This window comes from Gorilla gorilla, chromosome X (genome assembly GCF_029281585.2).
Source record: "Gorilla gorilla gorilla isolate KB3781 chromosome X, NHGRI_mGorGor1-v2.1_pri, whole genome shotgun sequence".
Classification (NCBI taxonomy): domain Eukaryota; kingdom Metazoa; phylum Chordata; class Mammalia; order Primates; family Hominidae; genus Gorilla; species Gorilla gorilla.
The window spans coordinates 113,194,140-113,210,910 of record NC_073247.2 but is presented as its reverse complement, the minus strand read 5'-3'; the positions used below and the strand labels follow the sequence as shown (position 1 = coordinate 113,210,910).

The window sequence follows — 16,771 nt, the reverse complement described above, 5'->3', positions numbered from 1 at the left end:
GAATCTACAATGAACTCAAACAAGTTTACAAGAAAAAAATCAAACAACCTCATCAAAAAGTGGGCGAAGGATATGAACAGACACTTCTCAAAAGAAGACATTTATGCAGCCAAAAGACACATGAAAAAGTACTCATCATCACTGGCCATCAGAGAAATGCAAATCAAAACCACAATGAGATACCATCTCACACCAGTTAGAATGGCGATCATGAAAAAGTCAGGAAACAACAGGTGCTGGAGAGGATGTGGAGAAATAGGAACACTTTTACACTGTTGGTGGGACTGTAAACTAGTTCAACCACTGTGGAAGTCAGTGTGGTGATTCCTCAGGGATCTAGAACTAGAAATACCATTTGACCCAGCAATCCTATTACTGGGTATATACCCAAAGGATTATAAAACATGCTGCTATACAGACACATGCACACGTATGTTTACTGTGGCACTATTCACAATAGCAAAGGCTTGGAACCAACCCAAATGTCCAACAATGATAGACTGGATTAAGAAAATGTGGCACATATATACCATGGAATACTATGCAGCCATAAAAAAATGATGAGTTCATATCCTTTGTAGGGACATGGATGAAGCTGGAAACCATCATTCTCAGCAAACTATCCCAAGGACAAAAAACCAAATGCCACATGTTCTCACTCACAGGTGGGAATTGAACAATGAGAACACATGGACACAGGAAGGGGAACATCACATACCAGGGCCTGTTGTGGGGTTAGGGGAGGGGGGAGGGATAGCATTAGGAGATATACCTAAGGTTAAATGACGAGTTAATGGGTGCAGCACACCAACATGGCACATGTATACATATGTAACTAACCAGCACGTTGTGCACATGTACCCTAAAACTTAAAGTATAATAAAAATTAAATAAATAAATAAATAAATTTAATAGAATAAAAAAAAAGTTAGTCCCTTCCCACCCTATACTCATTTTGATGTTTTTTAAGAATACTCTGACCATGGCTGGGCGCGGTGGCTCACGCCTATAATTCTAGCACTTTGGGAGGCTGAGGCAGGCGGATCACGAGGTCAGGAGTTCGAGACCAGCCTGGCCAACATGGGGAAACCCTGTCTCTACTAAAAATACAAAAAATTAGCCAGGCATAGTGGCACATGCCCCTAATCCCAGCTACTCAGGAGGCTGAGGCAGGAGAATCGCTTGGGCGGCAGAGGTTGCAATGAGCAGAGATCATGCCACTGCCCTCCAGCCTAGGCGACAGTATGAGACTCCATATCAAAAAAAAAAAAAAGAATACTCTAACCAGGCACATTGCTCACACCTGTAATCCCAGCAATTTGAGAGGCCAAGGTGGGCAGATCGCTTGAGCTCAGCAGTTCAAGATCAGCCTGGGCAACATGGTGAGACCCACGTCTCTACTAAAAATACAAAAAACAGCCAGGCATGGTGGCACGTGCCTGTGGCCCCAGCTACTTGGGAGGCTGAGGTGGGAGGATTGCTTGAGCCCAGAGGACAGAGGTTGCAGTGAGCCAAGATCAAGCCATTGCACTCCAGCCTGGGCGACAGAGCCAGACCCCATCTCAGAAAAAAAAAAAAAAAATGGATAACCACCCAAGATATCTTCTTTTTAAAAATAAAAATAGAAAAGAATGTTCTAAGGCAAAATGTTTTCTGAGGTGGTTTCAAAGCCCACAGGCCCACCGTGGTCTCTGCCTCAATAGTCCAAATGTGCATAAAGCAAGTGGGTTTTGCAGGAGAATAATTTTTTTTGCATCATCATTAATCACCACTTCCAAGCCCTGTCCTGTTTTCTGTACTCAATCGATACTTCTCCACACTACGTCATTTATCAGGGAATAGTAATAATGACTGACATTTATGGAGCACATTCTGTGTGCCAAGCACTGGGATTCATTTATAGACATTTTCTCATTTAATCACCACAACAACCCAGTGACTTGTTATACCTGCAACCCACATGGATCAGATGAGGAAACAGATGTGACAGATGAGGAAACTCAGACTCAGAGAAATTAAGTACTTTTCCCAAAAATGTTTTTATGAAGACCTTCCTATTGCACAACACTGTCCTAAGTACGTGTGTGTATATATATACACATATGTATATATGTTTATATGTATGTATACATGTACATATATGTACCTATATGTTTACATGTAAGTATATATGTACATATATGTACATATATGTATATGTGTGTATATATACATGTGTACATGCATGTATATATGTGCGTATATATACACATATATGTGTATATGTGCGTGTATATACACATGTATGTATACATAGGTGTATATGTGCGTGTATATACACATATGTATACATATATGTGTGTGTCTATATACACATATGTATACATATGTGTGTATATACACGTATATATACATATATGTGTGTATATATACGTATATATACATATATGTATACGTATATATGTGTATATACATATATGTGTATATATGCGTATATATACATATATATGTATATACATGGGTTTTTTTTGTTTTTTGGTTTTTTTTGAGACAGAGTCTTGCTCTGTTGCCAGGCTGGAGTGCAGGGGCAGGATCTCGGCTCACTGCAACCTCTGCCTCCCAGGTTCAAGCGATTCTTCTGCCTCAGCCTCCCGAGTAGCTAGGACTACAGGCGAGCGCCACCACACCTGGCTAATTTCTGTATTTCCAGTAGAGACGGGGTTTCACCATATTGGTCAGACTAGACTTGAACTCCTGACTTCGTGATCCTCCTGCCTCAGCCTCCCAAAGTGCTGGGATTACAGGCATGAGCCACCGCGCCCAGCCCTATATGGTAAATGTTTTAGAAGGCTGGTGTCTTGGAGGATGTGATTCACCCTATCCAGCAAAGCAGAACTCCCTCACATGAAACCACTATTAATGGATAGAGAACACGGGACTCATCTTTGCTTCAGTCCATTCCAGAGGCAAGACATATAGGGTCAAGAGTGGTCATAGAGGGCTTCAAGGCTAAGTTGTCATTCAGTGAACCTGCCTACAGCCATAAAAGGGAGAATATGCAAACCTTGAAACAGATGTTTATGGAAATTTTTAAATGAAAACAGGAAAATGCGTATGTTATAATGTCAATTTTTAAAAGAGTAATTCAAGATTATATATTCAAGATTTGTTGAAAAGCTGGAGGAAAATATGCCAGAATATCAATAGTAATTTCCTCTGGCTCATTTGTTTTCATATATATCTTTTTGTACTTTCATAAATTTCTAAAGAAAACACTGTTAGTACATGATCAGCAAAACATACACTATTAGAAAAACTAGAAAAGAAAACAATCACTATATATGCCTTTAAGAAACATGGTGCAGGCCAGGCGTGGTGGCTCACGCCTGTAATCCCAGCACTTTGGGAGGCTGAGGCGGGCAGATCACGAGGTCAGGAGATCAAGACCATCCTGGCTAACACAATGAAACCCCGTCTCTATTAAAAATACAAAAAATTAGCCGGGCATGGTGGTGGGCGCCTGTAGTCCCAGCTACTCGGGAGGCTGAGGCAGGAGAATGGCATGAACCCGGGAGGCAGAGCTTGCAGGGAGCTGAGATTGTGCCACTGCACTCCAGCCTGGGCAACAGAGCGAGACTCTGTCTCAAAAAAAAAGAAACGTGGTGCGTAAACTTTTGTAATACCAAATGTGGGGCAATTTTTTAACTGCTTATCAGTGAATTAGGAAACACTGTGAACTTCTGGGAAGGAAGTGTAGAATACAATAGAGCCAAAAAATGATGCTCAAGATGGAATGCAGAAAACGTATTGAGAGCCACCTCTGTGCAAGGTGCAGTTAATCTTTAATCCATACCTAAGTCATAGTGATATGCCTCTGTTCTTGTTTTTGTTTGCCTTATCCTGGGGAGTGAGACCCAACTCCTTCACTCCCCCAGGTATACTATGTATCTTCAAAGCCCCTCTGAAATGGCAGAGTTCCACTTTGAAGTATGACCTTCCCAAGTGAACAAGCTGTTCTTACAGCTTGGGAGGAAATAAAAATGTGCCAAAAGTAGGTTTTGGATACAGAGACAAGCATGACCATCTAAGACCTAGGAGTGCAGGGAATGGAGGGCAGAAGCTGAAAGGGGAACATCTGAGCCTTAGACCCTTCGTAGTCCACCTTCAGAGAAGCCTTCCAAGATGCTGCTGCCTAGAGCTGAACTAGGAATCCTCCTGGCAGTTAATGAACTTCCCAGGATCCCATGAATTGGATACAATCCACACTCTGTAAATATTTATTTTCTTCCTTCTGAGACTCTATCCTCACTTCCTACCCTGACCTCAAAGCTGCTTGCTAGTAACACAGGTCCCTAGCAGGGCCATGCCTCATTTGTGGAAGATAAATAGTTCTACTCTAGCATCAACAACAACCCCTCACACAATGTCTAGCAAAGAGTCAATGCTCAACAAATATCTGTTGAACGAATGAACAAATGGATAGATGGATAGACAGAGGTTTGGTTAAAGCCTTGTCTAGAGATTATGGGCCATCAGTGTTTGATTTGCTTCTGTGGTTAGGCTTAGTCATTTTGGTTTCAAGAAGATAGTTGGTTAACAGTGACTGCAATGGGGCTAAGACAGAGAAAGGCTAGACTATTTGTCACATGCTCTTTAAATCTGAAGCAAAAAGAAATAAAATCAATGGATAGGGATAAGGGATATTTCTTCTGTCACATATTAGCTGAGTGGTGGTCTAGAAACTGGTTCTCTTTTCCACAATCAAGTTTTCTCATTCTCCAAAATCCAATAGTGTTTATTACCTCAGAGTTGATTAGACCTCCTTAAAAACAACTAGCCCTATGTTTGACACAGAGCAATCATTCAACAAATATCAGTGTTCTTTCCACCAAAACTTCCCTGCAGAAGATAACTTTGAGATCAACTAAATAGCACAGCTAGCTAAAAAGCTCTCAAAAATGAGTCAGTAAGGAGAGAAATAAATAGGCATCTGTGTTATGGTTGACATTCACTGTTATTTCTATGTAGTAGGAATGAGTCATCTGGTAGAGTCTGGGGTAGGAAGAAAAACCATAGCCCTATTTTTATTTACTCAGATGTCTGTAATGTCTTATTACGTCTGCTCAAGGAAAGATATAGAACATTTGTCAGTGCCAGACCTATCACCATACAAGATATAAGATCTTGGTGAAGTCAAGATGCCTCTCCTGCCTTCACCTCTGTAACAGGATAGCGACAACTAGCTGTCTCAAACCAACCACCCAGGAATGTCGTGGAAGCCAATAAAAAAGCCTTCTCCATTCTTATATGGTAAGAAACATGTTATGTGAGCCCAAGGACAGATTTAAAAGTCATATTGCAAGTATAAGTCCTCTCCCTAGTTGTTATACTAGTAACAATAAAAAGAGTTATTTAATGTCTAATGGAGCAGGGCTAGATGTCATCCAAGAGTCAAAAGTCACAAGTTCACAGTCTTGGGAAATAAGAAAGCCATCCGAAATTAAGTGGCCTCTCGATGGCAGGCAAAGTGCTTTACCAATATTATCTCATTTAATTCTTAAGACACCTGGCTGGGCACGGTGGCTCACGCCTGTAATCCCAACACTTTGGGAGGCTGAGGTGGGCAGATCACCTGAGGTCAGGAGTTTGAGACCAGCCTGGCCAACATGGTGAAATCCCATCTCTACTAAAAATACGAAAATTAGCCAGGCGTGGTGGCGCATGCCTGTAGTCCCAGCTACTCGGGAGGCTGAGGTTGGAGAATCACTTGAACCCAGGAGACTAAGGTTGCAGTGAGCCAAGATCACGTCATTGCACTCCAGCCTGGATGACAAGAGCGAAACTCCATCTCAAAAAAAAAAAAAAAAAAAAAGACAATCTAGGAGGTAGGCATTATTATACCCATGCTCTGGATGAGAAAACTGAGGATCATAGAAGATAAGTCATTGTATCAGGATCAAATAGCTAACAAGTGGTGCAGCAGGGATTCAAAGGCAAGTCTGTCTGATTCCTATGACGCCAGCTGTTAAAGAAATACCACAACAGAGCTGGGCACAGTGGCTCATGCCTGTAATCCCAGCAATTTGGGAGGCTGAGGCAGGAGGATTCCTTGAGCCCAGGAGTTCGAGACCAGTCTGGGCAACATAGGGAGACCCCATCTCTACAAATAACTTAAAAAATTAGCCGGGCATGGTGGCACATGCCACTCGGGAGGCTGAGACAGGAGGATTGCCTGAGCCCGAAAGGTTGAGGCTGCAGTGAGCTGTGATCACACCACTGCACTCCCGCCTGGGTGACAAAAAAAAAAAAGGAAAAGAAATACCAAAACAGAAGTGAAGGCCCAAAGATACGTATCTAATTCAAGTGCAAGGGAAAAGGAAGAAATGTTTACTCCTAAGAGCTATTCTTTAACCACAGACTTCTTCAATCCTACTTTCCTGAATAAACTGTACATTTGAAGGGATGTGAACATTTAATTGGCAGGGTTAAGTGTAGAGTCAGCATTAGTGCCTGATGTGCCATCAACTCTCTCTCAAATGGATACAAAAAGTAGAGAACAGAGAAAGATGGAGAGAAAAAGAAATATAGGAAAGGGTCAAAGGAAAGGGAAAGGAGACTGACAAAAGGAGCTAAACTTTGTCTTAACCTTTTTACTGAGATACAACATTCACAGAGTAACATGCATAAATCTCAAATGCACAGCTTAATGAAATTGATATGTATACACTGGTGTAACTAGACCAAGATATAAAACATCTCCATCACCTCATAAGATTCCTTCATGCCCCTTCCTAGTTAATCCTCACCTTCAGAGGTAACCACTGATCTGAGTACTGAAAATGTATATTAATTTGCATTTCCTATACTATATAAATGTAATAATACAGTATATACTCTCTTTTTTAATCTGACATCTTTCACCCAGCATAATTATTTTGAGATTTGTCCATGTTGGTGTATATATGAAGGATTTATTCCTTTTTATTGCCAAATAGTATTCCCTTGTATGGATATACCACAGTTTATCTACTCACTTGTTTATGCACATTTGTCTGTTTCCAGTTTGGGGCAATTATAAATAAAATTGGTAAGAACACTGGTGTACACGTCTTTATATACACATAAGCTTTAATTTCTCTTGAAATGAAATTTCTAGGAATGGAGTTGTTGAATTATAGAATGCTATACTTTGGATATAGTTTGTCCTCACCAAAACTCATGTTGAAATTTGATCCCTAATGTGGCATGTTGGGAGGTGGGGCCTAATGGAAGGTGTTTGGGTCATGAGAGCAGATACCTCATGATTGGCTTGGTGCCATTCTCACGGTAGTGAGTGAGTTCTCCCTCTTTCAAAACTGGATTCATTCCCTTAGAAATGAATTAGTTCCCACAAGAGTAGGATTTTATAAAGCCAGGATGCCCCTTAGGTTTTGCCTCTTCACATGTGTTCACTTCCCCTTTGACCTTCTCTGCCATGTTATGATGTGTCAAGAAAGCTCTCGGCCAGGCACAGTGGCTCACGCCTGTAATCCCAGCACTTTAGGAGGCCAAGGCAGGCGGATCACCTGTGATCAGGAGTTCGAGACCAGCCTGGCCAACATGGTGTAACCCCATCTCTACTAAAACTACAAAAAAAATTAGCCAGACACAGTGGTGCGCACCTGTAGTCCCAGCTACGTGGGAGGCTGAGGCAAGAGAATTGCTTGAACCTGGGAGGTGGAGGTTGCAGTGAGCCAAGATTGCACCATTGCACTCCAGCCTGGGTGACAGAGCAAGACTCTGTCTTGAAAAAAAAAACGAGAGAGAGAGAGAAAGCTCTCACCAGAAGCTGAGGCCATGCCCTTGAACTTCCCAGCCTGCAAAACTAAATAAACCTCTAAATAAACCTCTTTTCTTTATAAATTACACAGTCTCAGATATTCTGTTATAGTAACACAAAATAAACTAAGACACAAAGTAAACATGTTTAGCTATAGTAGATTTTAAAAACACTGAGTCTTAGACCTCTATTCCCTTCCTAGCCTGGCTTTTTTATTTTAGAGATGTTAACTTTATTTTTCCCCACAAAATGAAAATTATATGTACTCTCTATAGAAAATTGGAAAATACAACAAACTAGAAGGAAAGGAAATCAAAACTCTTGTAACATAGGGTTCAAATAAGCTCTCTCCTTTCTGAGATTTGGCATTGACTCAAGAATGCAGCTAGAGAGTTTCTGGAAAAGTCACTGGACAGACCATCAAGCATAAAACCAACAATGTAGTCCTTAAACGTGATTATACAGATCTATGTTTATCAATGAAAAAGTATGATCAGGACCTATTTTTAGGATATATTTTAGAGTGATGGTTAAGTTCATGGGCTTTGGAGTCAGACTACCTGGCTCCAAACCTAGCTAGCTCTTTGTCCTTAAACAAATGACACAACTTTGCTGTACCTCCATTTTACCATCTGTGACAAGGGGGTGATAATAATAATACCTACCTCATAGAGCTGCTTTGGGGATTAAATAAAACACTAGAACACTTAGAGAAGCACTTAGAAAAAAATAAAGCTTGGCTCATAGTAAATTTACCATCAACAACCAGAAGTGAGCCATCAACATTTCTCAGCAGTCCTTCTATTTTTCTCTGGTCAACCTACAACCTGCTCTCACCCTTACAACTCATTGAACCTTCTCCATTCTCTTCAGCCTTCCAACTCCTCCTCCTTATTATCTCTACATGCAGATGACCACACCCTCATTTATAGAAAAAATAATGGGGTTGGGGGAGCCTTTAGAAGGAAGTTGTCTCTCATCTTCCTAACACCAAACATAAACCAACTATACCTGCACACATCCTATCAGCAGTTAGTTCCTCAATTAAGACAGAGATGCTCTTGCCTTTTAGTGAACACTAATTCCTCCACCTATGCTTTCGATTCCAGATGCTCCTCTCTCTTAGCAAATGTACTCTATGATTTATCCCATCTCTCTGCTGTATTTTTAACCACTCACTCCCTACAGACCCTTAATTGTAAACTTTACACATCCACAAAATTTCTCCATTAAAAAAAAGTCCTTGGCTGGGTGCAGTAGCTCAAGACTGTAATCCCAGCACTTTGGGAGGCTGAGGTAGGCGGATCACCTGAGGTAAGGAGTTCAAGACCAGCCTGGCTAACATGGTGAAACCCCGTTTCTACTAAAAATACAAAAAATTATTCGGGCATGGTGATGTGCGCCTGTAATCCCAGCTACTCGGGAGGCTGAGGCAGGAAAACTGCTTGAACCCGGGAGGCGGAGGTTGCAGTGAGCCGAGATCGCACCATTGCACTCCAGCTTGGGCAACAAGAGTGAAACTCCGTCTCAAAAAAAAAAAAAAAAAAAGTGCCTTCCTCTCTCTGTTAACCACACTCCAATCTGTTCCATTCTAGATTTCTGCCCTGTCATTCCATGAAAATAGATCCATCCAGGACACCAATGCCTCCATATTCTTAAATGCAACACATATTTACCAGTCCACGTCTTATTTGACCTCTGAGCAGCAATGGACATTGTTAACAGTCCATTCCCTACATCTTGAAACAGTTTCTTTCTTTGGCTTCAATGACACAAGTCCCTCCTAACTTTCTTTTAAACCTCCCTGGCTGCTGTTTCCCAGTCTCCTTTGCAGGCTGACCCTCCTGTACTCCACATGAAATACTGGAGTTTCTCAAGGCTCCTTCTTTGATCTCCTACATTCTCACTCTGATACTCTTTGGCCTAGACAACCTTATCCCCACACATGGCTTGAATTATCAACTATATCCATATAGCACACAATTTATATATACAATATATAGGCCCCTTCTGAGCTCTAGATCCATCCATCCAACTACCTATATTCTCTTGGGTGTTCTCAAAGGCACGTCAAACACAGTATGTCTAAGACTAAACTCACAGTCCTCATACCTGAACTTAGTATTCAATGTGATCTTAAAGGTCCTGCTTCTTAATGCTGTTACTCCAAACATCCAGTTGTACAAGCCAGAAACTGAGAAGTCACCCTTGACCGCTCACTCTCACTGTAAGATACAGTGGGGAGTAAACAAAGTGTGGATTTTCCTATACTCTCTATTTAATATAGAATGCTTCTGTAGCCCCAGATGTATGGGAGAATTTTCCCATACATCAAGCAATCAGTTTTGCAGTGGACACCAGCTGGATGTCCTCTAATTGAATTCAGTTCTGTTCCTACCTACCTGGAGATAGTGTCAGATCCCACAGTTTGAGAGCTCAGGCTCACAAGACTGCTCTCCACTTCAGATGCCAGGTTGTAAGCTATGCTTCTGACTGACCCACTATAAATCAGGGTTCCCATGACCCTCCCCTTGGGTTTGATTAATTTGCTAGAGAGAGTCACAGAACTCTGAAAAACATGTTTACAGGTTTATTATAAAGGATATTACAAAGCATATAGATGGACAGCCAGATGGAACAATCACATAGGACAAGGTACAGGATAAGGGGCACCAAGCTTCCATGCCCCCTACAAGCACAGCACCCTCTAGGAACCTCCATGTGTTCGCTATCCAGAAGCTCTCCAAACCCAATTCTTTCGGGTTTTTATAGACTTTACAGCCAGGCACGGTGGCTCACGCCTGTAATCCCAGCACTTTGGGAGGCCGAGGTGGGTGGATCACATAAGGTCAGGAGTTCAAGACCAGCCTCACCAACATGGCAAAACCCTGTCTCTACTAAAAATACAAAATTAGCCAGGCGTGGTGGTGCATGCCTGTAATCCCAGCTACTTGGGAGGCTGAGGCAGGAGAATCGCTTGAACCCGGGAGATGGAGGTTGCAGTGAGGCGAGATCACGCCATTATACTCCAGCCTGGGCAACAAGAGCGAGACTCCATCTCAAAATATAAAAATAAAAAATAAATAAAATAGAGGCTTTACTACGTAGGCATGATTGATTACATCATTGGCCACTGCTAGTCAATTTAACCTTCAGCTCCTCTCCCTTCCCCAGAGGCTGGGGGTGTGGTGAAAAAGTCTCAACTCTAATCCTGCCTTGACCAGCGCCCCCGTCCTAAATCTACCTAGGAGCCTCAGCCACCAGTTATCTCATTAGCATGCAAAAGATACTTTTTTATTTTTATTTTTTTGAGACAGAGTTTCACTCTTGTTGCCCAGGCTGGAGTGCAATGGCGTGATCTCAGCTCACTGCAACCTCCGCCTCCCAGGTTCAAGCGATTCTCCTGCCTCAGCGTCCCAAGTAGCTGGGATTACAGGCATGTGTCACCATGCCCGGCTAATTGTGTATTCTTAGTAGAGATGGGGTTTCACGATGTTGGTCAGGCTGGTCTCAAACTCCTGACCCCTGGTGATCCGCCCACCTCGGCCTCCCAAAGTGCTGGGATTACAAGCGTAAGCCACCACCCAGGGCAAAAGATACTCTCATCACCTCAGAGATTCTAAGGGTTTTAAAAGCTGTAATTCGTGAAAATGAGGATGAAGACTACCATGGTTTGAATGTTTGTCTTCTCCAAAACTCATGTTAAAATTTAATTGCCCTATGGGCATGGTGGCTCACGCCTGTAATCCCAGCACTTTGGGGGGCCGAGGCCGGTGGATCGCCTGAGGTCAGGAGTTCAAGACCAGCCTGGCCAACATGGTGAAACATTGTCTCTAGTAAAAATACAAAAATTAGCTGGGCATGATGGTGGGCGCCTGTAATCCCAGCTACTCGGGAGGCTGAGGCAGGAGAATCGCTTGAGCCCAGGAGGTGGAGGTTGCAGTGAGCCAAGATTGCGCCACTGCACTCCAATCTGGGCAACACAGTGAGACTCCGTCTCAAATATATATATATATAAATAAAATAAAAATGAAAAATTTAATTGCCATTGTAATGAAACCACCTTTGCAAAATTATAACTGAGGAAATTATGACAGTGAAAGAAATCAGACCTAACCGACTCCACCTTGCTTCTAACCTTTAAGCTGTCCTTGTTCATTCCTGGGCATAGGTCAAACTAACTTTGGGAAGGAATTCAGTTTGTGGTTTGATTCTGAAACAAAATTGATCATAGGCCTTTCTTTCCTGGGGACTAGTCTGCCTGTGCAGGACTAACAAATTAGCTACAAGATTAGAAATTACAGTTTAGGGGTCATGCAGCCTCTGGCTCCAAGAGTCTGAACCTCCCCAAATTGCTCCTGGGGATAACATCACTATTGTGAAACCTAAGATCAGTGCCTGAGATACTTTTCAGACCCTGAACTCGATGGAGCAGCTGACACCACCCAGACCTGTAATCTGGCTCAACCAGCTCTGCCATCCCACCCAGAACACAAAACTGCAAGAAAGACTCACTTCGACCCCCTATGATTCCATCTCCAACCTGACTGATCAGCACTCCGTACTTCCCAAGCCCCTACCCGCCAAGTTATCTTTAAAAACTCTGATCCCAGCCGGGCACGGTGGCTCACGCCTGTAATCCCAGCACTTTGGGAGGCTGAGGCGGGTGGATCACCTGAAGTCAGGAGTTCGAGACCAGCCTGGCCAACATGGTGAAACCCCATCTCTACTAAAAAATACAAAAATTGGCCTGGCATAGTGGCGGGCACCTGTAATCCCAGCTACTCGGGAGGCTGAGGCAGGAGAATCGCTTGAACCCGGGAGGCAGAGGTTGCAGTGAGCCGAAATCACATCATTGCACTCCAGCCTGGGCAACAGAGCAAGACTCTGTCTCAAATAATAATAATAATAATAATAATAATAATAATAATAACTGATCCCCCAAATGCTCTGGGAGACTGATTAAAGTAATAACAAAACTCTGGTCTCCTGCACAGCCGGCTGTGTGTGAATTACTCTTTCTTCATTTCAACTCTCCTGTCTTGATAAATCTCTGTCTAGGCAGCAGGCAAGGTGAACCCACTGGGCGGTTGCAGTAATAGTATTAAGAGGTGAGACTTTTAAGAGGTGATTAAGCCATGAGGGCTCTACCCTCACAGGTGGGATTAATGCCATTATAAAAGGGCAAGATCGGTCTCCTCTTGCTCTATCTCTTGGCCCTTCTTTCTGTCTTCTGCCATGTCACGATCTAGCCTTCCTCCCCTCTGGAGGACACAGTGTGTGCAAGGACCATCTTGGAAAAAGAGAATGGCCTCACCAGACACCAAAACCTGCCCACACCTTAACCTTAGACTTCCTATCTTCCAGAACTGTAAGGCAATAAATTTCTGTTTATAAATTACCCACTATCGGGTATTGTTATAGCAGCACAAAACAAACTAAAGACTAAATGTGTACTTCACAATATCACACTCCCTCCCTCCCTCCCAATTCCAATCCATTGCCAAGTCCTGCAGATTTTACCTCCTAAGAAACCCTAAAATATACCAATCCCCTCCATGTAAACCATGGCTATTGTAGTGCAAGCTACTATTACCTCTACTCTAGATTGTTGAAATGGCTTCTAATGAAACTCTCCATACATTCTGACTCCTTCCCAATCCTTTATCCACACTGTAGCCAGGGCAATATTTTCTTTTTCTTTCTTTTTTTTTTTTTTTTTTTTTTTGAGACAGAGTTTTGCTCTTGTTGCCCAGGCTGGTGTGCAATGGCATGATCTCAGCTCACCACAACCTCTGCCTCCCGGGTTCAAGCGATTCTCCTGCCTCACCCTCCCGAGTAGCTGGGATTACAAGCATGCACCACCATGCCCGGCTAACTTTTTGTATTTTTAGTAGAGACGGGGTTTCACCATGATGGTTGGCCAGGCTGGTCTCAAACGCCCGACCTCAGGTGATCCACCTGCCTCAGCCTCCCAAAGTGCTGGGATTACAGGCATGAGCCACTGTGCCTGGCCCCCAGGGCAATATTTTCAAAGACAAATCTGATTCGTTCTCCCCATCCCACAGGGCTTCCAAAGGCTCTTAGGATATAGACTGAATGGCTTAAGATGGCTTGTAAGGCCCTACAAGCCCTGACCCACCACACTGCTGTCCCAACTGCCTGTTGAACTCCAGCCACTTTCATTCAGTCTCTTTTACTCACCATGCCATCTCTGAACACATAGCCTCAAACCAGCTCCTCCAACTCTCACCTCCAATCTAATTAGCCACTATTCTTCCTTTAACTCTCAGCTCAATAACTGCTTCTTTGAAGCAATTCCTGACCACCTTGACTAGTCGAATACCCCTATTTTATAGGCTCTCATTGCACCATGTACCCTCCTTTTCATGATACTTGTCCTCATTGCAATTATACACTTGTATGGCTATTTGCTTGCTACTTGGCTCCCCACTGTACTATGAGCTCCTTGAGGACAGGAACTTAATAGGTGTTTTTCCTCAAATTTCCTCAGCACCCAGTACAATGCCTGGCAATAAATTGGTGGTCTTTTTTTTGTTTTTGTTTTTTTTGAGACGGAGGCCCACTCTGTCACCCAAGCTGGAGTGCAGTGGCACAATCTTGGCTCATTGCAACCTCCGCCTCCTGCATTCAAGTGATTCTCCTGCCTCAGCCTCCCAAGTAGCTGGGATTACAGGCGCACACCACCATGCCCAGCTAATTTTTGTATTTCTAGTAGAGATGGGGGTTTCACCATGTTGGCCAGGCTGGTCTCGAACTCCTGACCTGATCCACCCGCCTCGGCCTCCCAGAGTGCTGGGATTACAGGCGTGAGCCACTGCATCCAGCCAATTGGTGGTCTTTTTAAAAAGAATTGTACCCTGGCAGGTCATGCTAATATATACTACTAGAAGCACTGTCTGAGAGTGCCTTCCGCCAATGGGAAACAGAGCCAGATACTAGTCAAAAGCAGTAAAGACATATTTTGAGTACTATTATAATAGAGGAAAAGAGACTTCAGTATAGAACTAAGCTCAATCCAAAGACAACTAGGACAAGTGTGGATTTACAGTCAAGCAGCAGAGTGAGGGAGTCAGTAGAAAGAAAATTCCTAAGGGGAGAGAGATATCAAGGGTAGGGGGATTCTTGCTCAACTGACTAAACAGGATTCTCGCTCAAGGCAGGACAAGGTGATCAGGTATCAAGGGTGGGGGAGTTACTCAGCAGGACTCTTGCTAAAACTGGGCTAGGCAGGCCGAGGACAGGGACCAAGGACAAGGTGTAGTTGAAAAGAAAGCTGAGAGGAGCCTGTCCAAAGTTTGCTCAAAGAGACTTTGTTACTTCCTCAGGCCAGTGTATGTTTCTTTATCTTTATGTCTTACTTTGCTGCTAGTCTCCCCACAAAATAGATCATATCCCCACTACTCTTCACTTATTATTCCATAGGCATTTTAAGAGCTTCTTTGAGTTATAATTTATATTTCATAAAGTTCTCCCCCTTTTCAAGTGCAAATTCAATAGTTTTTAGTAATTTATAGAGTTGTGCGAACTATCACCACAATCTAAGTTGGGACATTTTCGTTATCTCTAAAAGACGCTCCATGCCCATTTGCAGCCACTCCCAGTTCCCACCCCATAGCTGCTTTTGAAAGCCATCATATTTGCCTAAGGATGAAAGGTACAGCCTCTCTGGAAAAGCAAAAATCAAAACTACCACGCGTGAAATAATTTGAGAACCACCAAGCACTAATTGTGCATTTCTGATTATTTTCTCAAAAACATTTAAAGACAAGTCAATGTGAACTAAGGAATGGGAGGAGGTTTCAAGGAAAAGGTAGAACATTTTAAGGTTTTTCTGCAGAGGAAAAAGTGAGCAAAAAAAAAAAAAAAAGGAAAAGGAATTTAAGTTGAAAAATACTCCAACAAACGAACCAACATGTTTTCAGAACTTTTTGAAGTTCCAGTATGGTGCTGTCATGGTTGGTGAGCTGTCTGTCCTTGATCCAGTAGACAATGCGAGTTTCTAGAACAGAAGGATAAGGATTTATCACAAGCCATAAAAGTTGAAGCAACACTCAGCTGAAAATAAACATGTATTGAGCGCCTACTGTGTGTCACGCAAGGGGCTCTGCGTAGGAAAAAAAAAAAAAAGGCTCCTCGCAGCTCCCCCTGCCCCGGCCAGGTGGCTGCGTGCCCCCTTCCGCCTAATCCCTGGACTGCCCTGGGGCTGAGAACTCCCCTGGCGCGAGAAGCTGGACTCCCCCGGGGACCGGCCCGAGATCACTCGGAGTCGGGGGCGTCCGGCACAGGCCAGACGCAAGGAGGACCCAGCTGGGGCCGGCCCTTCCTTCCCTTCTCCTGTCGCACGACTAGACCTGTGCCCGGTCCCACCTGCCGCCCTCCCCCTCCTCCTAGTGGGACCGAAAAGAGCCCGAAGGGCCTGGGAGGGCGGGTGAGGTTCCCAGGCCTTTCCAGATGCCCTGCCGTGTTTGGCAAAGCGATTGTCTTCCCTCTTGGAGCTCCGCGGACACCCGACCCCTCTTCCTCTCCCTCGCCACCTTCCGTCATTCGCCACGCTGGCCACTTCCCCTCTGCTGCCTCCCGCTGAAGCCCCAGCCCGGCCGCGGCCGCCATTTCCCGACAGCCTCTTCCCTGTCCCTTTCCCTGAAAGGAAATGTACTGGGGCGGGGCGGGGCGCTGTGTGAGGGTCTCGAGAAAGCCGCCGGGGAGAAGGAGGGATGGATTCTTTCCAAACTCTCTCCGCTCTCCCGGAGCCCCCTACCTCACCCTTTCTCCCCGAATTCTTGTGGGCTTGGGAGCGAGAGAGAAGGAGCTGGTCCCAGCGCTAGTCACCGCCACCCTCACCCCACAGATCCGGGGGGCACGGGTACTCGTACACCACCCCATAAGGATCCCAGCCATGTCCTCTTTCCTTCGCCAGAGCTCATTTCCTCCTCCGCTCCAGCTTCCTGC

General features: G+C 44.0%; 1 protein-coding gene across 2 annotated transcripts in view; it reads right to left on the bottom strand.

Annotated features, from left to right (window-relative positions):
* The window catches only part of ARMCX4 (armadillo repeat containing X-linked 4), a 75,650-nt gene extending 59,194 nt beyond the window's left edge, over positions 1–16,456 (bottom strand). The window contains exons 1-2 of one of the 2 annotated variants that reach the window (XM_063703024.1): positions 16,357–16,456; positions 15,731–15,821 (exon numbers count right to left, since the gene is read on the bottom strand). The gene's annotated coding sequence lies outside the window, so the exon portion shown is untranslated. Of the gene's footprint in view, positions 1–15,730 lie in introns of both variants that reach the window. The other variant, XM_063703025.1, reaches the window with a different exon arrangement.
* Positions 16,457–16,771: the final 315 nt, after the last annotated feature.